This window comes from Aedes albopictus, chromosome 3 (assembly GCF_035046485.1).
Source record: "Aedes albopictus strain Foshan chromosome 3, AalbF5, whole genome shotgun sequence".
Classification (NCBI taxonomy): Eukaryota; Metazoa; Arthropoda; class Insecta; order Diptera; family Culicidae; genus Aedes; species Aedes albopictus.
The window spans coordinates 79,375,995-79,400,386 of NC_085138.1; the positions used below are offsets into that span (position 1 = coordinate 79,375,995).

The following is a 24,392-nucleotide window of genomic DNA, read 5'->3' on the forward strand; positions in this document are numbered from 1 at the left end:
CCTGAAAATGCTGTATTGGAACTACATACCATACATGCACAATAAAATCTATGACACTAGAGATTTCAATAATAAAAACACCAGAAATTGAATTGTAGTTGACAATTCGCAATCGATTTACAACCGAGATACAACTCATGGTCGACTTACAAATTGTGACCGATTCGAGAACTAGTCAGCTAGTCATCACATTCGTCACTGCCAGTCAGTGACTATGCGTCAACAGTTTCATCAATATGCTTAATAAAGCCTGTATCCGCAATAATCGGGACACAGAAATACAGCTGTAACTCTGTAATAGATACATTAAAATTGCTCAATTTTGACCTAATAAAATCTTAAGATGTGTATATCTCACCTACAAAATTTCATGTGAATCGGTGCAATACTTTTTGTTGTAGCAATGAATGAATAGAATGTGCGCCATTGAATTTTGTACAGCCCCTAGTTTTGCTTGTCAGCGCTGCAACTTTCGAATTCGTCAAAGGAAATGGCTGAAATTTTCAACACAAACCTCTCAATCTACATTTGTTGCATGGGCAAAATTTCAAAAAAATCGATGCACTATCAACTATTTTATAATCGAAACATGTATTGGGACTGAACGTGATTTTAGCCCCTCAGACAGCAATTAGTCAGCACCCTCTATTGTATCGGTTGTACTATTGAAAGTACTTTACCAATAATCATCAAATTTTGCCGACATAATATACACATAATCAACTACCTTCTGTGAAAATTTCATGAAAATTGGTAGAGAAATTTAATAGTTATGAATAGGCAAACATCGCACATGAAAAACACGAAAAATTTTCACTAACACTCACCCTTATCAACACCAGTAGCTTTCGAACCAATCGATAAAAGTTGATGAAATTTTGCAAGAAAGTGTCTCTATAAGTATCATAACTGCTAACGAAATTTCATAATTATCATCACAGAACTTTGAACTGTAGCGTAAAAGAACCATCTACTTGGCGAATGAAAATTGGTCATGATTGTACAAAATGCTTAAAACCACATCTGTTTGTTTTTCATCCACAGTTAAAAGTAATGCATCGATTTTTATGAAATTTGGCACAAATAATAAACATACACCAAAGAGTTCTCACTCAATTATTTGGCCAATTTTACCGATTCATTACAGAGCTACAGCCATACTTCTGTGTCCCGATTATTGCGGATACAGGCTTTAGGGTAGGTGTGCCATCAGTAATCTCATGCTCCCATTGTCATCCTATTCGAAAACAAGCGATTACGGCACCGATTGACTCCGTTCTTTTTGTTTTCATAGGTACTCACTTCTAACAAAAAATACAAAAATAAGAAACAAAACAAACAGCGCTTCAATCCTTTGTTTTTCGTGGGATGAAAATGGGAGCCACATGCTTAATAAGGGAACCAATACCCTAATTGTGTGGGTAAAATTTACCGCAAAAAAAGGCTGAACGAGAACGTTAATTTATATGCCGCTCCTGATTTATTGGTAAATCATGCATTCTGGCTCAGTATGTCCAACGCGCCTCAGTCTACTTATCACTTTGCGAGTGAAAATTTAGTCATTTGTAGTAAAAATGTACGCGCCATATTGCTTTGATTGAGTTCATTTCAGCGGCATATTTAATGCACCCGTAAAATGCTGAAAATTAGTCTGGAATTTTTGCTTGCTAAATCATGCTAAATCATGGACAACATTGCTTCAAACGGTAGGACATAAACGAGCCCTCAAATACCTTATGACTATTTCTAAGTTTATCTAAGCATTCTGCTAGCAACTTTGGAAGTGCTTGTAGAACTCCTGTTCCATTGTAATGATCCAAAAAAGATGATAAAACTTCCGTACAATATATTTAAAAACGGAATGCTGCATCTTTTCGCCAGATATATTTAGGAAGCTTCAGAACACCACTATCTAGTCCGACTGTAACATGTATTCAAATCCTTCCAGTGGTACCAGTCGTTCTGTACTACGTAAATAGTGCAGAATTTAACAACAAATGAAGGCATTTACCAGTGCTTGTATATTTTTCTTGGTTTGAAGAAGGAATGGTATAATGCAGTGCTGAAAAATTCATTTCGTCATATCTAAATTCAATCACTTACAGTTCATTTTAGAAGCTGAACCTGAGAATATGGTATATGAAAAACTTGTGCGGCCAACCCAGTTCTGCTAGAAAGTCACGGAAAAATCGATATTTTTCGAATATTTAAGGTAAATGTCACGGACTACCTTCGAAAAATGCAAATGATCTTCACGGTGAATATCATTTGGCATTTTTCAAAGGTAGTCCGTGACATTGACCTTAAATATTCGAAAAAAAAGCAGTTTTTCCGTGACTTTCTAGCAGAACTGGTCTAACCGCACAAGTTTTTCATATACCATATTCTCAGGTTCAGCTTCTAAAATGAGCTGTAGGTGATTGAATTTAGATATGACGAAATGAAATTTTCAGCACTGGTATAATGTATGAATTCTTTATTGAGAAATTTACTGATGTTTATTATGTTATTTCAATTTTATATGGAGCAACTATGGTATAATTATGAATCATTTGTTTAAACATGAAAATAAATTTGCAGTTTTCTAATGAAACAAAAAATGTTATTCCTCCAATTATTTTTTTTTACCAATTTAATTTAATAATCTTATAGTATAGGTAGCGTGGTTCAAAAAATCGCTTTTGCTCCACACCGATTATTCGATTTGTAACCAGATTCTATGCCTTCTTCCAAATTTTTAGCTCATTTGGTTGAAAATTGAGAGTGCACAAGCCCTTCAAAGTTTGTATGAGAATTACTATGGGAAAACTATGTTTTTCATTCAATCGATCATAGAATTTCTTCAAGTGCCCTAGAGGCTTAGTTGACCCTTGGTACTCCTAGGCTACTCTATCAGCTACAACTTTTTCGAAGACCGCATTCAAATCGGATGCCTCATTAATTAGCTATCGATTTGTATCCTACTGGACAAACTTTAGCAATGATCCTCCAGCTTCCCAGCAGGCAACATTGCTGCATATGGCGCCAAAGATAGCACACTGAAATCATGGCTACTATGTTTCACTGCAAAATGCAGTGATGCCCGACGATTAGTTTAACCATCATGAGTAAAGATTTCAATTCTGGATAAAAATCGGTAGCTAATTAATGAGGCATGCGATTTGTATGCGGTCTTCGGCAAAGTTGTAGCTGATAGAATAGCCTAGAAGTACCAAGGGTCAACTAACGCTCTAAGGAATTTGGGAAAATACTACGGTCGATTGAATTAAAAACATCGTTTTCCCATAGTAATTCCCATATAAACTTTGAAGGGCTTGTGCAGTCTCAATTTTCAACCAAATGAACTCAAATTTTGGGAGAAGGCATAGAATCTGGTTACGAATCGAATAAGCAGTGTGGAGCAAAATCGATTTTTTTGAACCACGCTGATAGGGTATTGTACCATTTGGGCAGGTGTTCCTATTTTGGGCACTTGCCGCTATAACTAAGTCAGTTTCAAACCGATTGATTTGAATTTTTGTACAGTGTTAGATACTGTGTGTGCCTAACTTTGTACAAAATTTCAAATCAATCGGTTTGCAATTGACTTAGTTATAGCGGCAAGAGCCCAAAATAGGTACACCTGCCCAAATGGTACAAGACCCTATGTGGAAAAATGTATGAAGAAAATTATACATTTTATTTGTACCTGACTTCGTTTTTTGGAAGCATTTAAGTTTTTATAGTGCATTTTATTATTTTTATGATTTCAAAAACCTTTTGTCGCATATTTTGCAGCTTCCATCCCTTCTGTCAATTTTTTTCGTTATGTTCTAAAATAGTTCCAAGTAAACATATTTATAACAATCAGTATCAATGTTTTGGTTTGTAAACGGTCGTAACTAAGATTTGTTGAAACAAACAGATTATACCTCAGTTACAAATTGGTTTCGCAAGTTCGACTAACGATGGCGTTTATTTACATTTTACTGGTTGTTACAAATATGTTATACCTCTGTTTGGCTTTAACAACAGGATTTTAATAGGTTTTAATTTTGTTTCACATGTTTTTATTTTTTGCATCCAAATGAATACATCCGTTGTTTCAAGAAAACTCAGTTGCAACATGTTTGCAACGATGATCATTTCTATTTTAGTTGCAGGTGCTACTTGGGCTAGTTACGGAAGGTTAAAATTGATTCAAAGCATGATTACGATGGTTCAAATTAAGATTCAAATCATTGGAGAGAAATATTCAAACTTTTCAATGAAATTTAGCGCAAATACAAACTTTTTCCATTTTACAATAAGTTGATACCCGTGGCTTTCATTTGCATGAGATTTTACCATTTTATTTTTGTGTCATGCGTGCATTCAAACTGTCCAACACCAAGCTTCCATATGCTGGATAACATAAAACATATATTCCTTTCTCAAAATATCAATATTTTACTTTTTTTCATATGGTTAATTTTTCAGTTTTATGACTTAGGTCACTTTGGCAGTGAAAATGTCATTTGGCTGATTAGCCTCTTGAACCTGGCGACCGGTGTACACATTTCCAACTCGATTGAGAATTCTAGGATCTGCATTCCCATTCGTCCTGTCCGACATCCGCAGTAATGGAGCACCAGCACGGCAAAATTTCCAACTGTGACCAAATCGATTACATTGAGAGCACTTAACGGGAGGCCTTGGACAGTTTCTTGAAATGTGGACACCATCCTGATTACAATTGTGGCAAATCCAGCGGGCTTCTGTAGACGACATCCGAAAAACTTGAGGACTCTTGGGAGGATTTTTCAACCCACTCACGCATTCAAATCTTTTCAAACAGCTAATAATTTCCATCACTGAATTGAACTTCTGAAGAGACAGCATCGCTTGAAGTCCTTGGTCTTGGATTCCACGAATTACGTATTTGATCAAGGCCTGTTCGCTGAGGTTGATGTTCTTCCCAATCGCCATAATTTCAAACACGTACTTCTCAGTGGCGTCGCGTAACCTCACTTTTTACCTGTGCACCAAGTATAAATTCTTGAATTTTTTGAACAAATTTGCTTGTAATAATTAAAAAATGACGAGAATACCTGATTCCACTCATTTCTATTTCGATTTTGATCATAAATCCCCTGCAATTACAAGTTTTAGAGTCGGTGCACAGGTAAAAAGTGAGGTTACGCGACGCCACTGGTACTTCTCAAGATCTTCATCCGGTTTCTTTAGACGACTCATCAAACGGAAATGGACATCTGCTTCATCCAGTATATTCGGGAAACCAATCGCTAACTCATTCTTGAAATCATCCCACTTCGATATTTTTGATCTGACAGCTTCGTACCAAATTCGGGGAACTTCTCCTAATCTTGTGACAGCATGATGAAGGGTTGTATGATTCGACCAGGAATAGAGGAGCTTCAAATTTTCTATATTTGCAATCCATGAATTTGATAAACCTTCATTTGAATTGAAAACAGGAATTAATTTCTTGACATCATCCGGGTGCATTGGAAATTGAGTGATGAACGGTCCTTGGGCCCCAGCGTTTGAAAAATTTACTGTATTTTGAACGTTTTCATTTTCATTTGTACTTGAATGATCGTCTGATTTCGATGTATTAATCCGGTTTGAACCAGTAGCTTCAGTTTCATTTTCATTTTCAACCAATCCAAGACGGCTGCGAGGTGGACTTCTGGCAGTACGGCGCATCTTGAACTGCTATGGCTTTGGTGATCTTGAAAGAAAAATGTCGATCCCACTTCTGAAGTTGTAGAAGTCGTCTGGTTGATGGTTGGGAACAGAATGAATTTATTGACTTAAAGTGTTCCTATCTGTCTAATCCCTAAGCCTACTATAACGGAAACGGAAATGAACAACGTACTAGATGTACACGCTACTACACGATGGACACCTGCACCACAGACAAACAGACGTAACATTTGCGAAATTTCCATCGACCACGCTTTTAACGATCATTTTAAATTTTCACAGTTGTGGCTTTCACAACCAGAGGCGCGCGCATCGTTTTTCTATACGTTTGACGTTTCACACTAGCGCCTTCTGTTGACGATATTGCACAACACAGTGATTCGTGCAACTTTTCCACCAGGTGATGGTGGTGTGAACTGGGCGATGGATTTCCATGAAAATCGTTCAAGGTGTTACGTCAGTTTGTCAGTGCCTGCACCTCACACTGTTTGGTTGCTGAGGACCAATCAGTGTTCGCAACCCCCTGTTCCCTTCGATCCGGGACGGGTCGGCCTTATCAGGTCCATCCTTCCCGTCTTTCCGCGGCCCCTGGCTGGGGTTCGACTTTCCGGCTTTACTACCGGCCTTCGGAAATTAACAGCTGCCTAGCCTTGCGGGCGCCGCCTGGTGGCTCCTCACCTGACGGCTGCCTCACACGCGGGTTCTGCCGCTGCTGCAGTTTCCATGAGTTTCTCTTGGTCTCGCTTGGCTGCCATCATTGAGTCGAAGTCTCATCAGGGTCTGCTTGAGGTCCTTGCTGATGTTAGACTTCGAGGACACAAAGTCAATGATGGTGTCAGCCATGCACCTTCATTCGCGACTGGCTCGCAGCATAGAAGGAGGGAGCGGTGGTGGGCGTCAATCCCCTGGACTACTCGGCCTTTCAGTTCCTTAGAATCCAGGATGCCCCTTTGCCATTGCTGACTGACAAAGAAAAATCAATCAAGTCCAATTCGTGTGAGTCTCATATTCCTTTGATGTTGGAAGAATAGCCAAAATCCTTTCTCAATGCGAAAAGTTAATCAGAAAATAATTCACGTCACATGTGCGTGAAATATGTATGTTTCGTTTCACATATCGTTGTTGGTTGGGAAAATCTTATTTTCGGATTCTTGCTCTGTCTTGTGTACTTGCAATGAATCCCTGCTAACAACGTCACTGTCACCGCTATCATCACCATATTGATCGAATGTAGGAAGTTCCGTGCGTTAATCCCTACCTACCACCAACAGACGATACGGTCACGAGGGAAAGCCGCCGTACCGCAAGTATAAGAAGGACTTTCCCGGTAACAAATGCGTCTTTGAAAACGTAGACATCGCCGGCGTCGTCGTAGTCGAGTCGCATCTCGCATCATTGGTCGCCGCAGCGGATCGGCTCGTCGGTAGCCAAAGAAAGAAGTTGAGGAGAAAGCCTGCAGAGATGGAACTGATTGGAACAATGCAAAGGGAAATTGCGTATGCAATCAGTGATTTTTCTCTAGGGTAAAGTGGGGTAAATGTTGAATATCATGCCGTGTATCAAAATACATATATGCATTTGTACCCAAAATTCTGATAAACTAGTCTTTACTTGGTGTTTGTTCTAGAACACAATAAATTATAATCTTTCATTTGAACATTTGAAAAAAAAATGTTTTCAATCATGAAATGTAATAGGTATTTGTATTCCCACCTTCCTTTATGCTCCGCTACGACACTAGTATCCCTCACTGTAATGTCTCCTAGTTTCTCCTAATGTCGTCGGCCGACCGGTCGTCGGTAGTCGGGTAGAAATACAATCATCGAGATAGAAATCAGTGCCAGACGAGACGAAGAAAAAATTCAATTTATTCGATACGCACCTGATTTTTGTCTGCCACTTCGCCTTCTGGTGCTACATAGTACCTACCTAGTAGTCAAATGCTTTCCGACGAATGGGTTCGGCTTTAGTTGGAAGATGTATGTCTAGGAAAGGTATGGATAATCTGTAGATTATCAGGAACCGAAGAAAAATTAAGAATTCTCTGGAAGAGCCTAGTCGTTGTCGTTGATCTTTAAAAAGAAGTCGCGCCAAATTTTTGTTGCCTCCTCCTCCCGGGATGGTCACCGACAAAAAGCGGCGGTCCCTTTGAGTGATTATGAGAGTGAAAAATGCAAAATTGTTTGCATATCTCTGGCGGCTTGACTGATTTGAAAACAGGTAGCCGCCCTCCGCGGTATATTTACTTTGCACTTCATACATTTGTGACGATATTCATTCATTTAAAAGGTGCTAATTCCAACGAATAATATTCGTGCGGTAAGTGAGTTGAAAGAAGTGACTAGAGACTGTATATATTGCGCGTAAACCCCAAAATTTTATTCCCACCTTTGGGTTTCCGCGCCGAAGACCCAGCGCCAGATTCGGCGACAAAGAAAACTGACAGCAGTCGCCGGACAGTTGGCAATCCTGATATTTGACGGCGGCCGCCCGGTAGTCATGGGAGTGGATTGTTGTCACGCAAATAGATCTTTTCGCTGAAAATGCATGTGTATTGAGTTATTGTTGACAGATTTTCTGCAGTGTTAGTGTGAAATTCAGCGATTTTCTGTATCGCGTAAGCCTTCGCTGGAAGAAAACGTCATGTTATTCAGCGAAGCAAGGAAAATTTTCAGTGAAAAAAGCAATATAGAGACATGCAAAGACGACTTCTTTTGATTGTGGTTCTTCTTCTTCGCCAGACTTTGTTTTCATAATTTTGCTGGCGTGCTCGATAGGTAGCCGGTTTGACAGTTCGATAGGTAGATTTGGTTTCACTCTTTGCGGGACTGTGTTATAAACAGACTGTAGAAGTGACCATCTCCGATGTTAACCAAGTAAAATTGTCATCTGACGTTTCGTACAATTTTGCTGATTCAGGTCATACAATGTGTTCCATAAGCAGCACAATAGGGCACATGCAGCGGATACGGTAAGCGCACGGGTATTCAGTAAGACCATGCTGAGGGGGACGAGTTCAATCCCCGGTCGGTCCAGCAACTTTTCTTGAAGGAAAATTTCCTAGTCTTCCTTGAGCATGAAGTATTTACGTGCCTGCCAAATACTATACTACTTGATACTTGATGGACTACAACTCGTAGCGGCTATACATACTACTTCGAATACAGCATTAATCTCCACTGGCCTCGTTTCCAGTTGCCCTGAACGTTTTGAGTCCTTAGGTCCTCCTCAACTGCTAAAAGCCAGCGTGTGCGCGACCTTCCATGCCGACGGCCCCTTTCTCGTCCTCTGTTGAATATGGGTTTAATTTCTCGTTCCTCCGGCATACGAGCTACGTGCCCAGCCCATCGCAGCTGCCGTAGACTTTGGTCAGACGTCCCTTTCCCCCCTAAGAACGCATAGCTTATGGACCAGCCTTTACAATCTTTTCATTGCAACCAAGAGATTAAAAATCTATTCGCTTCTTTTTAAGATAGGGTAACGGTTGAATTTTGGACCCCTAGAGGACATAAGTTTGAGTTTAAGTCAAAACCAAACAGAATCAGAGGGTATTTGCACATACTGATGGTGCTAGTATGTTCGTAAAAGCCTCCACTGTCCGTTAAGGTCATTTCTGGCTGAACATTTGATGAAAAAACTGATTTTTGAAGCATCAGTTTTCACTGTTTTGGGCAGTCCCAATATATTTTGGACCCTCTTCAGTATATACTTTGGACATTTGGTGTTTAAACTCGTTTGAAACTATTTTGGATGAATTAGCCGCTTGAATATCCTGGATCACATCCACTTGATTGACAAAGGCTTATTAGACGAACTTTGCGAATTTAATGCGCTAGAATGATAAACTTTTTTGTTTACATCTGCAAGTTTCCTCAGTACCGCAATCTCTTTTTGTAAACATGATGCGTTATTCGCATGGATGACGAGATTGGCAAAAATTAATGTTAAGGCAAATAAGGAAATTTCCAGTGAGGAAATGATTGCTGCCCGTGCAGAGTAATCTTATTTAGTGAATGATTCTAAAAATTTTCGTCATCTCATCATTAAACCTCTGTAAGTTGTGATAATACGACCCAGGGGGTCCAGAATATATGGGGGTCCAAATCATATTGGTTACCCTATGACTTAATAAAAACATAATTAACACACCTAGCGGTGATGATGCCTCTCTTGCCCCTTGAAATGTCCTTCAAAGAATACACTTTTTACAGTACTCATCTTTTAACTCAAAACTGCATAAACAGTCGTAACTTTGAACTATTTTGAATGTGGAGCCGTTATTTTTATTTTCTGATCATTATTTTTGGTCTCTAAATACCAACAAAATCATATTGCATGGTTTCAAATCCTAAAACTCTTACAAACTGCCGCCATATTAAAGTGGACCAACATCTTGAGTTTATTTTTTTAGGTAAACAAATAAAACTGATACGGTTTTGAAATTGTGTTCGCCATCTTAGATTTAGACTGTCATATTGGGTTATCTAGCCACCATTTTTGGACTTCAAACATCTTTCCTTTGCCAAATACATATACTCATATTGCTGAGTTTCAGAGCCCAAACCTCCATGAAACAACCATCATCTTGAATTTCGGTCCACCATATTGGATTTACTGGTCGGTCACCAGTTATGGACTCCGAACATCTTCTACATACCCATGTTCATACTAAATATACCTTCATCTTGGATTCTCAGGATACTGGATGTTTGGACTCCAAACGTCTTCTTCATATCGAATATGCACATTATGCATAGTTTAAAAGTTACAAACTTCAAAAAGCCGCTTTTTGGATTTCAGACCGACATCTTGGACTACAGTGATGCCATATTGGATTCACTGGCACCAACATACCCATACTGCATAGTTTTAAAGCCCAAACCTTCGAAAAATAGCAACCAGTTTTAAGTTTGGTCCGCCATCTTGAATTTTGGAGCGCTTTATTGCATTTATTGGTCACCATTTATTCACTTGTCAGCGAGCGGTAATAAGCCTGTGTATGCTGGCAAAATTATTTTGTTCTTTGACTTTTACTGCGATCTCTGTTTTGGTGCCGTCCTGCTCACTCTCGCAGACATTTTGAACACAGTGCTCGCAGTAAAAGTCAAAATCTCACAGCATGCAGAGGCTAATGGCGATGGCGGACACAACTAACTGGTTCGGATTTTGACGCTTCTTGGGGGGAAGTCAAAGCGGCTTCGTTCTTGTCCTCACCCCTTCACCTATCGTTCCTTGGCGCCAACCGTTTGCGATCTCCCAAGAAACGTCAAAATCCGAACCGGTTAGCTGTGCCCGCCGCCTCCATTACCGCTCGTGAATAAATCTAGATTGAGTTTAAATAAGGGCGAAAGTAACATGAGAGAGTTCTCTTCATCGACTCTCTCTTCTTCACATTTAAGTGACAAAGTGCAAGTTTGGTTGCACTTTTTGGTCATAAATCGCTAGGTTGCGATGCAATCTAGCGTCTAAGTGTAAAAAAGTTCGATTGAATTTGCATCTTGTCACTTTGATTTGCAGAAGAGAGCGTCGATGAAGAGAACTCTCTCATGTTACTTTCGCCCTTATTTAAACTCAATCTAGAAATGGATTGTCTCCGAACATGTTTTCCACATGTTACTCTGATTTTTACATTACGAAAATAAATAGAACATTACAAATGCACTAAAATAAATGACATCACGAATTCACACTTACAACACAAAATATAAAAGTTCCAGGTTACTCAAAGGGATGACAGTTTACGATTACAGGATGACGAGGTTTCATTAATTGGTTTTGGTCCATCAGTCAATCCTGGAATAGTGATTTATTTGGCTTATTGTCTTCTAGTTCACAGTCATTTGTTCTATGTTTATAGCTTGATTTTGTCTAGGAAAACTAATCCCAATAGGGCCGTCCCGAATTCGGTTTTAATGCAAGACGGCTGCATTGTGATGTCCGTGCTAGGGACCGGTTTGTCTGGCTTTCAGTTATTTGTCGCCATAAACAATCTGAAAGTATGCAACTAGTTCGGTTGCTAGGCCTGTATTTCTCCTGAGCGATAGAAGAGCCCTATAAATGTGAATTAATATATTCACAAGTTGAAATGGAACCTGCAACAGAAAAATAAAACTGATAACACATACCAATCATACCCAGCATACATGGTTTTAAAGAGCAAAACTCCATAGAACAACTAACATCTTGATTATTGGTCCGCCATCTTGGATTTATTTGTCAGCAGCTTTGAACTGCGAACGTGTTTTTTTTATTGTCTTAACGAGATGTTTAGTCCACGCTGTACTTACTTCCCTTCCGAAGGGCGAGTTTGTATGAAGTGGAATTCGATCCCAGGTCTTCGGCGTGATAGTCACGTACTTTAACCATCACACCAGGTTCGCTCAACACTCTGAACATGCTGTCCGTACCAAATATACACATATTCCAAAAAGCTCAAAACTCCATAAAATACACCATTTGCATTTTGAATTTTGGTCCGCTATCTTGGATTTTGGACAGCCATATTGGATTTTTTGTAATTATTATTGGACTCCGAACATCTTCCCCTTACCAAATATACCCTGTTTCCATAGTTTTTAAACTCAACACTCCATCCACACTTGCCATAGGGCACTGCATTGTTTTGATTTTGTATGGAATTTTGACGTTTCTTGGCCTTGTTGTTTATAAAATTTCTGTAATAGTGAAAGAGAAGGAGATAATTTCATGCAGTGCCTTATAGGGCACTGCATTGTTTTGATTTTGTATGGGATTTTGACGTTTCTTGGCCTTGTTGTTTACATAATTTCTATAAGAGTGAAAGAGAAGGAGAGAGTTTCATGCAATGCCCTATTGCCAGTTTGCCCAGCAAACTTTGTATTACCTACTGCGATTTTTGACGTTACTAGTTCTCTATTTACCAGGATTCTTGAGTTTTCATCCGGCGTTTCGGACGCTATATTGCGCCTCTTTCAGGTAATCTGCCTAAGTAACACACTTGTCACTTATCACTGCTAGCAAGTAAATATTTATTTGTTATAAGTAAGTCACAGTAACTTCTGCGCAACAAAAACCTGCGCTGCCGTAACTTTTCTGTGGCAAGTGTGTTACTTGGGTGTAGACAATGCGGTTGGTTTTTGTTGTGTTTAGGTTTGTTTTTGTGTTACTCACTAACTATACTCCGTTCTATCGTTCTATCTCAGCATAGGCCACAAGTGTCTCAGACGTAACGTATCAAAACACCGCCGCCAATGGCAGAGCAAGTTAAACCAGACGAAAAATTGTACTTGTCAAGAATGTCGCCTGGTACTCATGATCATTCTTGTTGTAGCGATACGTTACGTCTGGGACAAATGGGGCCTATGCTGTGGGCTCATAATCACGATAGAATGGAGCATAAAAACAAACATAAACGAACCATTGTCCACAGATTCCCTGAAGAAGGCGCATTAGAGCAATCAAAACGTTGAATGAAAACTTAAGAATCCGTTTTTAAGTTATTCCTCCAAAGACTGAAAGACATAACCTCCAAACATAATCATCAACAGTCGAAGTTTGAAAAAATATAGGTAATTTACGGTAGCAATTTGAGCGGAATTGATTCACGTATTGAAAAGTTGTGGGCATTTGAATGAAACTAAAAATTAGCGAAAAATCACCCGCAACTTATACATCAAATATTATTATATGCAATTTTCAAAACAACAATATAACATGGAACGAGCTCACCAACTCTTATGCAACTTAGTTTTCTCACTTGCTGGAAGAAGGTCAAACACCACAAACAAGATACAAATATTAAGTTAAACTTCACGTCTACAACTAATTTTTCACCACACTGCTCTAAAGAACTTTAGTAAAGTGCAACTTACCCATATGTTCTGAAAGGACTCAGAAAAGAGTTACAATTGGCGATTAAAAGTAGAGGTTATGTCGTGAAAATTAGGAAGTTTCAAAAGGAAATACCAGTTCCCCAGCATATTTTTTTTTTTTGGTAAATTTACCGATAAAACGATTTTTTTTCTACCCGGATTCCACCAAAAAGATTACACAGCGCAACATTTTTTTGTCTCAAGAGCAAACTTATGTGTCTCTGACAGATTTTGGGCCGCTGAATCCGAATCTGGTCTCAGATTTGCTCTAGCACGTCACAATTTTGAGCTATACCTCAATTTATAGGACAAAATATGCTATTTTGGGCTTTTTTGACCGCAAGCCTTTAAGTATGGAAATGTTTTATAAACAATCAAAAGGTAAAGTGGTCAATTAACATCTAAATTAACGACTCATGCAAAATATTTCATTTCACCAAATCAAATTTTGTAGATTCAAGCATTTTGTGTCAGTCAGTAAACTTGCATGCAACTTTTGGAGGGTGACTTGTATGGGAAATATCGTACCTAACATAAATCGCTTAAAACTATCAAATTCGATTTGGTAAAACGAAATATTTTGCATGAGTCGTTAATTTAGATGTTAATTGACCAATTTATCCTTTGATTGGCTAAAAAATATATTTCCATGCTTAATGGCTTGAAGTCAAAAAAGCCCAAAATCGCATATTTTGCCCTATAAATTGAGGTATACGTATAGTACCAAATTGTGATGTGCTGGAGCAAATCTGAGTCCAGATTCGGATTCAGCGGCCCAAAATCTGTCAGAGACACATAAGTTTGCTCTTGAGACAGACCAAAAGTTAATTTTTGTTACGCTGTGTTATCTGATACGACTCAATCACTAAATTACGAAATGCGTTTTCACAAAACATAACCTCACTTTAGGTGGGCAATTTATATTGGTAATATTCAATATCTGATTAGTCATGTGCTGGGCTGAAAGAAATTATGGATAAACAGGCTTAAATCTAGCCAAGAATAAAGCTAGTGACGTGTAGAGAAACGAATATTTGAACCACCCTACTAGCATATCAGATATCAATCAACAGAACGAATCAACAGTGTGCGGAAGGATTCCATGCTTCCATAGTGCGCATGTGCCACCAAAACGGCCACTAGACAATCTTGCATTCAGCAGTGCAGTGGGTGCTATGTTGTGGCTGACAGCCGGCCGACCGGCTTCGAATGATTTCCATCTCTTTCCCTACTGTTTGATTTTCCCCCGTATCAACCGGAAGGATATCCCCCTATCGTATCGTTCTATCGCAGTTGGTTAGTTGATGATGACTCTGCACCGATAACGCTCGCTGATGCGAAAGATTGATCTTCCTGCATTACGTTTCCAAACCGCAACGAGTGAACGTGTGTGATTCTGATCTAGGACTCAAAAGTGTCAGGTCGAATGCGCTTGGGTTGTATCCCGAATCAAATTCGATGAGTGATTTCAATCTTAAAGCCATCTAGAATTCCCAACAAAGGAATCATAGCCATAGGTGTGTAGTGTCAACGTACCATCCGTCGGGTGCTTCCGGTGGTTTTTACGGGTGACAAAAGTTGTGTTGAGTTTTTTGGTTATCTGCCTCAACACACATTGTTATCCTCCGACGGCAGAATAAAGAAAAAGGACCAACGCCAGTTTATCTTGAAGATTTTACGAAACATTTGTTGTGACGGAATCAGTGCGCCCCGAACGAAAGTGATACGGTTCAGTGAGTGTGAAATGCTTGATTGACGAAGTTGGTGATTATTGGGTATACCTACGTATGTATCTAGTTTTACTCCGGGAAGGAATTGTACTGTCTGATCCCTAAATGGACGCTATAATTGGATGATTTCGTCAAGATATTTATTTTGGTGATATTTTGAGAAGGTATAGTAATTTAGCATTCGAAGAAACACGGTGCGAATTCTGGTATATTAGATAATTAGACTTAAGAGTACCGCCTTGGATGACGATGGTTTTTTTTTGGAATAGCTCTTCGTCAATTTTAAAACGGAAAATTGATTGTATTTTTTTTTCTTTTATATGTTTATAACAGTTTATTATGATGAAAAAAAAAGGTTGAAACAGTAATAAGATAGGACCGAATGTGATGCTTATATTGTGGAATATTTTTGGTTCTCAGTCATTTATCCTCAGCTTACTAATCACTAAGCACAAAAAAGAAGAACCAAATGACGATATGTACTGATAAATAATTTGATTGACTACTGGCGGTGGCCAACTTTTGAGCGCAATGCGATATTTGGTTCTTGAGATTTGTGCGTTTGATAATTGAGTGTGGCTTTGGTTTCGCCTTAAGGACAGACTTGTTAGAATCCCAAAATGGCCGCCACAATGGCCGACTTTGGCACCTACTCACGATTTCGAAAGCACAAATCTCTTCGTAAACAAAACCAGCGCACATGAGCTTCTTATTTTAAGCTTATTACAAGTGAGCAAGAACAGAGTAATATACCGCATTTAGTTCACCACTGGACTGACTGTGCACTGAGTCTTCATAAGTGCGAAAACGTAAATGAAACTGCGCGATTGCATCAAATCAAATTGATGTTTTCGGCGCACTATTTCTTCGATGTATGCTGAATTAGTGCTCTGAAGACACCAAGTTGGTTGGATGAAATCGCGCACTTTTATTTGCATTTTCGCACTCGTGAAAACTAGTGCGATAGTCCAGTGGTGAACTAAATGCGCTATAAAATGCACTATTGTTTGAAGCTTGCTTCTTGAGATTTGTGCGTCTAAAGTTCTGATGCACTGTTGAAACGGGGTTTCAAGACGTTTGTTCCTTGAATTTGAAATTACTACATTTGGGAAACGTTAATAGGCTTGGTCCGTCACATAAAAAGACTCACTGATGTTTTTCATTAAAAATGCCTAAGCCTTTGAAAAGTGAATGAATGCGCAGTGCCATAAAGTTCCAGAACTCTAGGCCATAAATGTTCCAGAACTCTATGGCGCGTTTTTAGTGCCATAGTGTCCGAACGTGCAGATGTGCCACAAAGTCCTAGGAAAGAATGTACATTGGATATTATGACGCATCTATGTTTTTGGACGTTGTTTCGCAAAAAAAACGCGACGTAACGGCAGGCTTGATAATCCTCCTCGAAATCAAAAGAGTTTTGCAACATGCTCTAGAGCGGTGTTTTGCTTTTACCTCGTCGCGAGGGAGCGAACGAACCCCAAACAGAGAGGCAATAAAAACTGAGCGAGGAAGAGGGGAACAAAAAAAGAGCCGATGATTATTTCGGGTTTTTGAGTGCGATTTTTGCCTCGAGAGTCTTTCTTTGTATGGGAGTGGAACTCGCGAGAGCTTTTTGAGTGTGAGTGGACGTGAGAAACACATCAAGCAATTTTGAGTGTTGGACGAACTCCTCGCTGCGCGGCAAGCTCGCGCTCGGTGCTGTTGAGGATTTGCGTTGTGATTTCTGAGTTTTATTTTAACTCCTCAGAAAAACGCCAAAATCGCTTCCCCATTTTCTCGCGAGTGAGTTTCTGTCAAGCCTGTGTAACGGCTAGGACATTATGACCCCGAAGCTCAAGCTTGTATGGTAAAACCACATCTCAAAAAGTTCGATTTGCACCCTTCTCATTTCGTTCTATATCATGACGCCACAATGCTCTACTCAAATTTTCAGCTCAGTCCGTTAACATTTGGGCGGTACTTAACTCGTTTGAAGTTTGTATAGAAGTTTATATGGGAAAACATCGTTTATTTTGCATTTTTCTCTTGAGAGGCTGTAATTTGTCTTAAACCACGTTATCGGTTCCATAGAATTACAGCCTAGGATACGCCGAAAAAACTTGGTCGAAGACCACAACGTGATAAGACACTTGTGAAATAAGCTATAGCCTGGACAGTACATGCCCAATCAGTGAGATTTTATTGCTATTGTTATTCCTTTACATGGTAAAAGTTAAGCATCACGAAATGGTCTATAGGTAAAAAAAGTATACCGCATTTAGTTCACCACTGGACTGCGAACTGCGACTTCTATAGTGCGAAAACGTAAATAAGAGTGCGCGATTGCATCAAATCAGGTTGATGTCTTCGGCGCACTAATTCTTCAATCTATGGTGAACAAGTGCTCTGAAGACACCAAGTTGATTTGATGCAATCGCGCACTTTTATTAGCGTTTTCGCACTCGTGAAAACTAGTGCGATAGTCCAGTGGTGAACTAAATGCGCTATACCAAGTCTTACCTCCTGAATCAGTTGTTTTGGACTCCCAGAAGCTACGCTCAAAATCTCAGCAAAATCAGTCAAGCCTAAGGGGGCGCTCAACAAGCTTGAAGTTTGTATGGGAAAACGTGGTTAAATTTATGCAGAAATTCTATTTTTGCCGCTAGGTGACACTGTAAACGTTCAACATTTAAGTCCTGTGGTGTTTTTGTAGGTGACTATAGGGGAAATGGGGGTAAAATGAACACCCTAAGCGTTTGGCGTCGTTTTCAAAAAATACTAGAAAACCAAGTAGCGAAAAACAGTGAGGGTAAAATGAACAAACGATAGGAGTAAAATGAATACATATTTAAAAGTTAATTTAAACGTGTAATTTCAATAATTTCAACTGCATGTCAGTAAATTTGATATAAATTATATGTGCTACGATTTCGAAACTTCTTATATAAAGTTTACAATGTACTGAAATAATTATTTGTAAAATGTGTACTAAATCAGGCGGATTTTCTAATAACAATCTTATTTTGTTGAAGTAAGATATGTTTTCTTAACTTTTTACTCTAGTTATATAACAATATACGTTAGAGATTTCAATATACCGAGTTTGAACAAAATCATGTGAAAATTATGCAAATTGAACCAACTATTCATTTCACCCTCAAGCTTTGTTTGTTTTAAAATTATTTTTCAAATTTTATTAAAAACAAAAACTTTTTTTTTCTTCACTAAATATTTTGTTTAGGAGTAAATTATTACAATATGGTATCAAACATGTAGAAATTTGCGAATAATGGACGAATTGACCTTAATTACGATTAGCTCAGTATATATTGTTTGCATGATTTTAACTATTTTCCTCATGTTAAAGTGATTTGTTAATTTTTAAGTCCAATAACAGCAGAAGTACGAAGATTTATGTTGTTGCAAAGCACCTAATCGTTAAAATATGCAAAAATAGCGTAAATGCTGTAAAACACCACCCTGTTCATTTTACCTCCCCTGTTCATTTTACCCACAATTCCCCTATGCCAAACCACTTTGTCCAGAACCTCAAAGTGATCGGACGCCTAGTAATATAATTATACCCTAGATAAAGTGAAGTGAAACTTATTTGTCGTTTTTCCAGTACATGTAAAGGAATTATATCAATAATGATATATCAATACTCCGCCTCACTTTGCCTAGGGTATAACTTTTTTCACAGCCGTCGGATCACTTTGCAGTCTTTGACAAGAATCTACAATAATACCAAAGGGTTTAATCATTAAACACGTACAGTGCCACCTATCGGCAGAAAAAAAACCAATACTTAAGGGCGGACGGGACGGTCGGGTAAATATCCGCCATTGCTCTGTTGCTACTAAGATGGTAATCTCAGATTCTACTTCATATTTTGCAACAAAAACCTATCATTGTGTATGCTCACTTGCACTGCACATGCTGATTGTTTTTCATCATCTTCAGTGCAATAGAACTCGAGATTACCATCATCAAAATCGCGAGGCAAATTGTTAGAAAGAGAGGCAAGATAGGAAAAATAACACGGCGTCCCGTTTCACCTTAAGATTTCTGCATACATTTGGCCAATTTTTCCCATACAAACTTCAAGCCTGTTGAGCGCCCCCTTAGACTTGACCGATTTTGCTCAAATTTTGAACGTAGCTTTGAGGAGTCCAAAATAATTAAATCCGGAGGTAAGATTTGGTATTTTTCATTTTTTGTTGACTGTTGGAGACCTCACAGAGGTCATGTGATCATTTCCGGGTTCTGGTCAAATTCTTTCGGACTCCCTGGCGAACCTTGCCGAATATGACACATTTTCGTCTGATTTAGAAACATTCATTTGGTAACTACCCGAGCAGAGTAAAAAAGCTCAATAATAGCATATTTTGATACGGAGATCAAAAAGTGATATTTGTTTGTTCGAGATAAGAGGTAAAAGTACTGAAAATAATATATCAATTTTACTCCTCGAACATCATCATCATAGGACATTTAGCTATTGGTAAGATCTAACCAATAGCAGTGAGGTATTTGATCGATCTTCAAATATCAAATTTTGCTATTGGTTAGATGGTTCAAGAACAAATTTTTGCTATTATTTTCAGCACTTTTACCTCTTATCTCAAACAAACCAATATCACATTTTGATCGTCAGTACTTGACCTCTGCCCGGGTAGCACCATCTAGCGGCGAAATGTCCAACCTATTGGAGCATTGTCACATTACTTCTGAATTCCTGGCGAACTTGACTGAAGACGACAGTTTCCTATCTGCTTTGATTCTGAGCTAGAGCAGTTCAAAACTAGTTCATAACACTAGTTTACTAAATAAAACGTAAATAATGACCTTTTATCAACGACCGACATTTTTCATGCAAAATCACGTGTATGCTCTGAAAATGTTTAACTAGAACATTTTTTGAGTTGTAAATGGAAACCGAGTTTTAACCCTTATGTGGCCGACAGGGTACCCGGGTACCCAGCGCCCATTTAAAAAGCACGGTGTAGAAAAAAGCAAAAAAATTGTCGGACACATAACGGTTAAACTGTTTAAGGTACACCTTACCTTACGTGTTTGCGATCACAAATCTAGAGTTCCGTCAAACGAAGTGGACTAGTAAATGTAACTCAGTGTTCTTTGCGAGTGAGCAGCCAGCAAGTTGCATTTTCAGTCATATAGGTCTGCTACTTAATCAGATGTGTGCTCTTGAAATGTGGAGTGAATGGCAAGTACTTCATTGTGGCGGCCAGCTTTGGTTTCAAACAACCGTGTCCTTAAAAGCTAACCGTAGATTACTTTTGATAGTCGAAAAGGCATCTCTAACTGTTTGATATGTTGTGCAAAAATGTCCCAGCATTCGATTGACGAGACAATCGTCAAGAGTTTTTTTTACGATTTCTGTATGAGTTCGGTCAAAAATTTATACATAAATTCCTTCTTGGATTCCCTCAGGCTTCTTTAGATATTCTCCTTAATTTGCTACTGGGTATCCCCTAAAAGATCTTTGTGGAGATTTTTCAGAAGTCCATTCTTGGAACACTGCAAAAATACCTCCTGAAGTTCATTCTGGAAACCTACCTGGAGTTCTTTCTGGGAATCCCCCCAAATTCTCCAGGAATTTCTTTTGGAAATAAAAAGTTTTTATTGGAAATCTTCCAAGAGCTCTTTTAGCAAACATTTACCATTTCCATGTGCGAATCCTCCAGAAGTTTTAGAGACTCCTTCAGGATTTCCTTCTGGAGTTTCTTATGTGATTTGTTTTTCAGGAATCCTATACAACTCCTTCTGGGAATCTATGAGGCATTCATTTTGGAAATTCTGTAGGAGTGCTTTCTGTGAATCCTCCAGAAGTTCCTGGAGTAATCCCCAGATAGATTTATGGAATTGTTAACCAGATTGAAACTTCAGAAGAATCGCAGACTAAAATTTTGAAGCCACTCTAAAGGATCTGAAGGAATTACAGAAGGAATCCCTGGAGTAATCCTCAAATGTTGTTCCTAATAAAAAACTTTTGAAGAAGTTTCTGGAGTAATACGCAGTAGAAATTCCTGAACGAATCCTGAATGGAAGTCCTAAGGAAATCTTCAGAAAGACTTCTTGGAGCAATCCCCAGAAGAATTTCGGAGGAATACTCAACAGAAATTCTTGAATGAATCCAAAAAGGAGTTCTTGCAGTAATCATCAGATGAAATTTCTGGAAGAATCCACCGCAGGATTACTTGGAGTCATTCCAAAAAGGAATTCCTGCAGGAGGAATTTCCAGAACGAATTGCCATTTGGAATGTGAGAACTTCAGGGCGATCACTATTTTGAATGCTGCCTACAAAGTGCTATCCCAGATCATCTTCCGTCGTCTGTCACCTAAAACAAATGAGTTCGTGGGAAGTTATCAGGCCGGCTTCATCGACGGCCGGTCGACAACGGACCAGATCTTTACTGTACGGCAAATCCTCCAGAAATGCCGTGAATACCAGGTCCCAACGCACCACCTGTTCATCGACTTCAAAGCGGCATACGATAGTATCGACCGCGCAGAGCTATGGAGAATCATGGACGAAAACGGCTTTCCTGGGAAGCTGACTAGACTGATTAAAGCAACGATGGACGGTGTGCAAAACTGCGTAAGGGTTTCGGGTGAACTATCCAGTTCATTCGTATCTCGCCGGGGACTGCGACAAGGTGACGGACTCTCATGTCTACTCTTCAACATCGCGCTGGAAGGTGTGATGCGACGAGCCGGGCTCAACAGCCGGGGAACGATTTTCACAAAATCCGGTCAATTTGTGTGCTTTGCGGACGACATGGACATTATCGCTAGAACATTTGGAACGGTGGCAGAACTGTACAGCCGCCTGAAACGCGAAGCAGCAAAGGTCGGACTGGTGGTGAATGCCTCAAAAACAAAGTACATGCTGGTAGGCGGAACCGAAAACGACCGGATCCGTTTGGGTAGTAATGTTACGATAGACGGGGATACTTTCGAGGTGGTGGAGGAATTCGTCTACCTCGGATCCTTACTGACGGCTGACAACAACGTGAGCCGAGAAATTCGGAGGCGCATCATCAGCGGAAGTCGGGCCTACTACGGGCTCCAGAAGAAACTGCGGTCAAAAAAGATTCACCCACGCACCAAATGCACCATGTACAAAACGCTAATAAGACCGGTGATCCTCTACGGGCACGAGACATGGACCATGCTCGAGGAGGATCTGCAAGCACTCGGAGTTTTCGAGCGACGCGTGCTAAGGACGATCTTCGGCGGTGTGCAGGAGAACGGTGTGTGGCGGAGAAGGATGAACCACGAGCTCACTGCACTTTACGGCGAACCCAGCATCCAGAAGTTGGCCAAAGCCGGAAGGATACGGTGGGCAGGGCATGTTGCAAGAATGCCGGACAACAACCCTGCAAAGCTGGTGTTTGCAACGGATCCGGTTGGCACAAGAAGGCGTGGAGCGCAGAGAGCACGATGGGCGGACCAGGTGGAGCGTGACTTGGCGAGCATTGGGCGCGACCGAGGATGGAGAGCGGCAGCCACAAACCGAGTATTGTGGCGTACTATTGTTGATTATGTCTTGTCTTAATGATGTTGAACAAATAAATGTATGTATGTATGCCAGTGAAGTTGCCTGACACAAAAAAAAAGAAATAAAACAATTAGTTCGATTATCCGTGGTTTTTTTGTCCCCGAATGATCAAGTAAAATCTGAATCGCATAAACGCAGATTTTTTTGCACTTTTGAAAACATTTTTGCACTTTTGAAAACATTTTGAGGTTTTATGATTACTGTTGAAATATTTTTATTCCAATTTTTTTCGTGAAAAAATTGATTTTCAGTGTATCTTTTAGGAAAATCATTTTAGTGTGTATTCAACTCCCTTAAACTCTTTTACTCTTTTACTATAGAATTATTGAGGAAAAATTTAAAATACGTTTATTGTTTCGATTAAATACAAAAGAAACACTGACATCTAAAGGGTGACCAAAACATCATTTTTTCAATGATTTTTAAAAAATGTTAATGTGCTTTAAAAGACACAAAAAACCATTTTGAGATATATAGGACAGCCCTAAATATCAGCCAAAGTGGAGCTTGGTGGCCATGCGGTTAGCGTCACCAAGCGTATATCCGTACCATGCCATGGGGTGAGGGTTCGATTCCCGCTTCGAGTGATGAAACTTTTCGCAGGAAATGTCTCTTCCTCGTATCCACTGGTGCTCGTAATATGTGTCATGTCCGTTGTCTAGTTTTAAGTTTCGTTCAGTCTCGACTGAAGACGGTGTCCGTGTATTTTATTTTAAAAAAAACTAAAAAGTTTTGATTGCCCAGGCAAGAAAAATACAAAAGTGCTCAAACTATACCCCATCTAAAGGCGGGCTTGGGTATTAGAGCGTTAAGATGTTCATATAAGTGTGATATTTTTAAATCCTATCTTTTTGAACTCTTGGGTCTCCAGTTAGCCTAGTGGTTGTTAAGGCTATGGATTGCCAATCCGGAGACGGCGGGTTCGATTCCCGTTCCTGTTGGGAAAATTTTCTCGACTCACTGGGCATAGTGTATCATTGTACTTGCCACACAATGTACAAATTCATGCAATGGCAGACAAAGAAAGCCCATCAATTAATAACTGTGGAAGTGCTCACACTAAGTTAAAGCGAGGCAGGCCAAGTCCCAGTGGAGGCGTTGAGCCAGAAAGTAGAAGAAGTGCAAACTATGTTTTGAACTATTTCTCTATTAAAGTAATAAATTTCTGTAGGGATCTTTCTATGGAAGTTCCTTAACTCAAAAACCACACGTTCTAAGACAATGCCCTTTTGGCTTGCAGCACAATAAATAGCCATCAGATTATTTCAAAATTAATTCTATTTTTGAGTTATGAGGATTAACAAAGTTTACTTTTTAATATTTACAATTAATCACCAACAGAAACTCTACATTTTGCCTATGAAAGTTCTTGAACTCAATGGAAATTAAAAATACAGATAATTTTAAGTTATGTGTAAAATTTTCAGCTCAATCGGTCAAAGATATAGATCTCCGAAAATGGCTATTTTGTATGGAAATCAGAAATGCCTACTTTTTTTCCAATACTGCAACTGTAACACATTGATCCAATTATAGTAAAAAAAACAACGGTAAGAAAC

At 39.3% G+C, this 24,392-nt stretch overlaps 1 protein-coding gene across 6 annotated transcripts in view; it reads left to right on the forward strand.

The window, feature by feature from the left end:
• Positions 1 to 24,392, forward strand: part of LOC109413707 (axin) — a 92,163-nt gene that overhangs the window by 29,457 nt on the left and 38,314 nt on the right. Inside the window, exon 1 of one of the 6 annotated variants that reach the window (XM_029880286.2) lies at positions 14,619 to 15,432. The exons of the other annotated variants lie outside the window; for them this stretch is intronic. The gene's annotated coding sequence lies outside the window, so the exon portion shown is untranslated. Of the gene's footprint in view, positions 1 to 14,618; positions 15,433 to 24,392 lie in introns of those variants that run through there. 6 annotated transcript variants of the gene reach the window in all.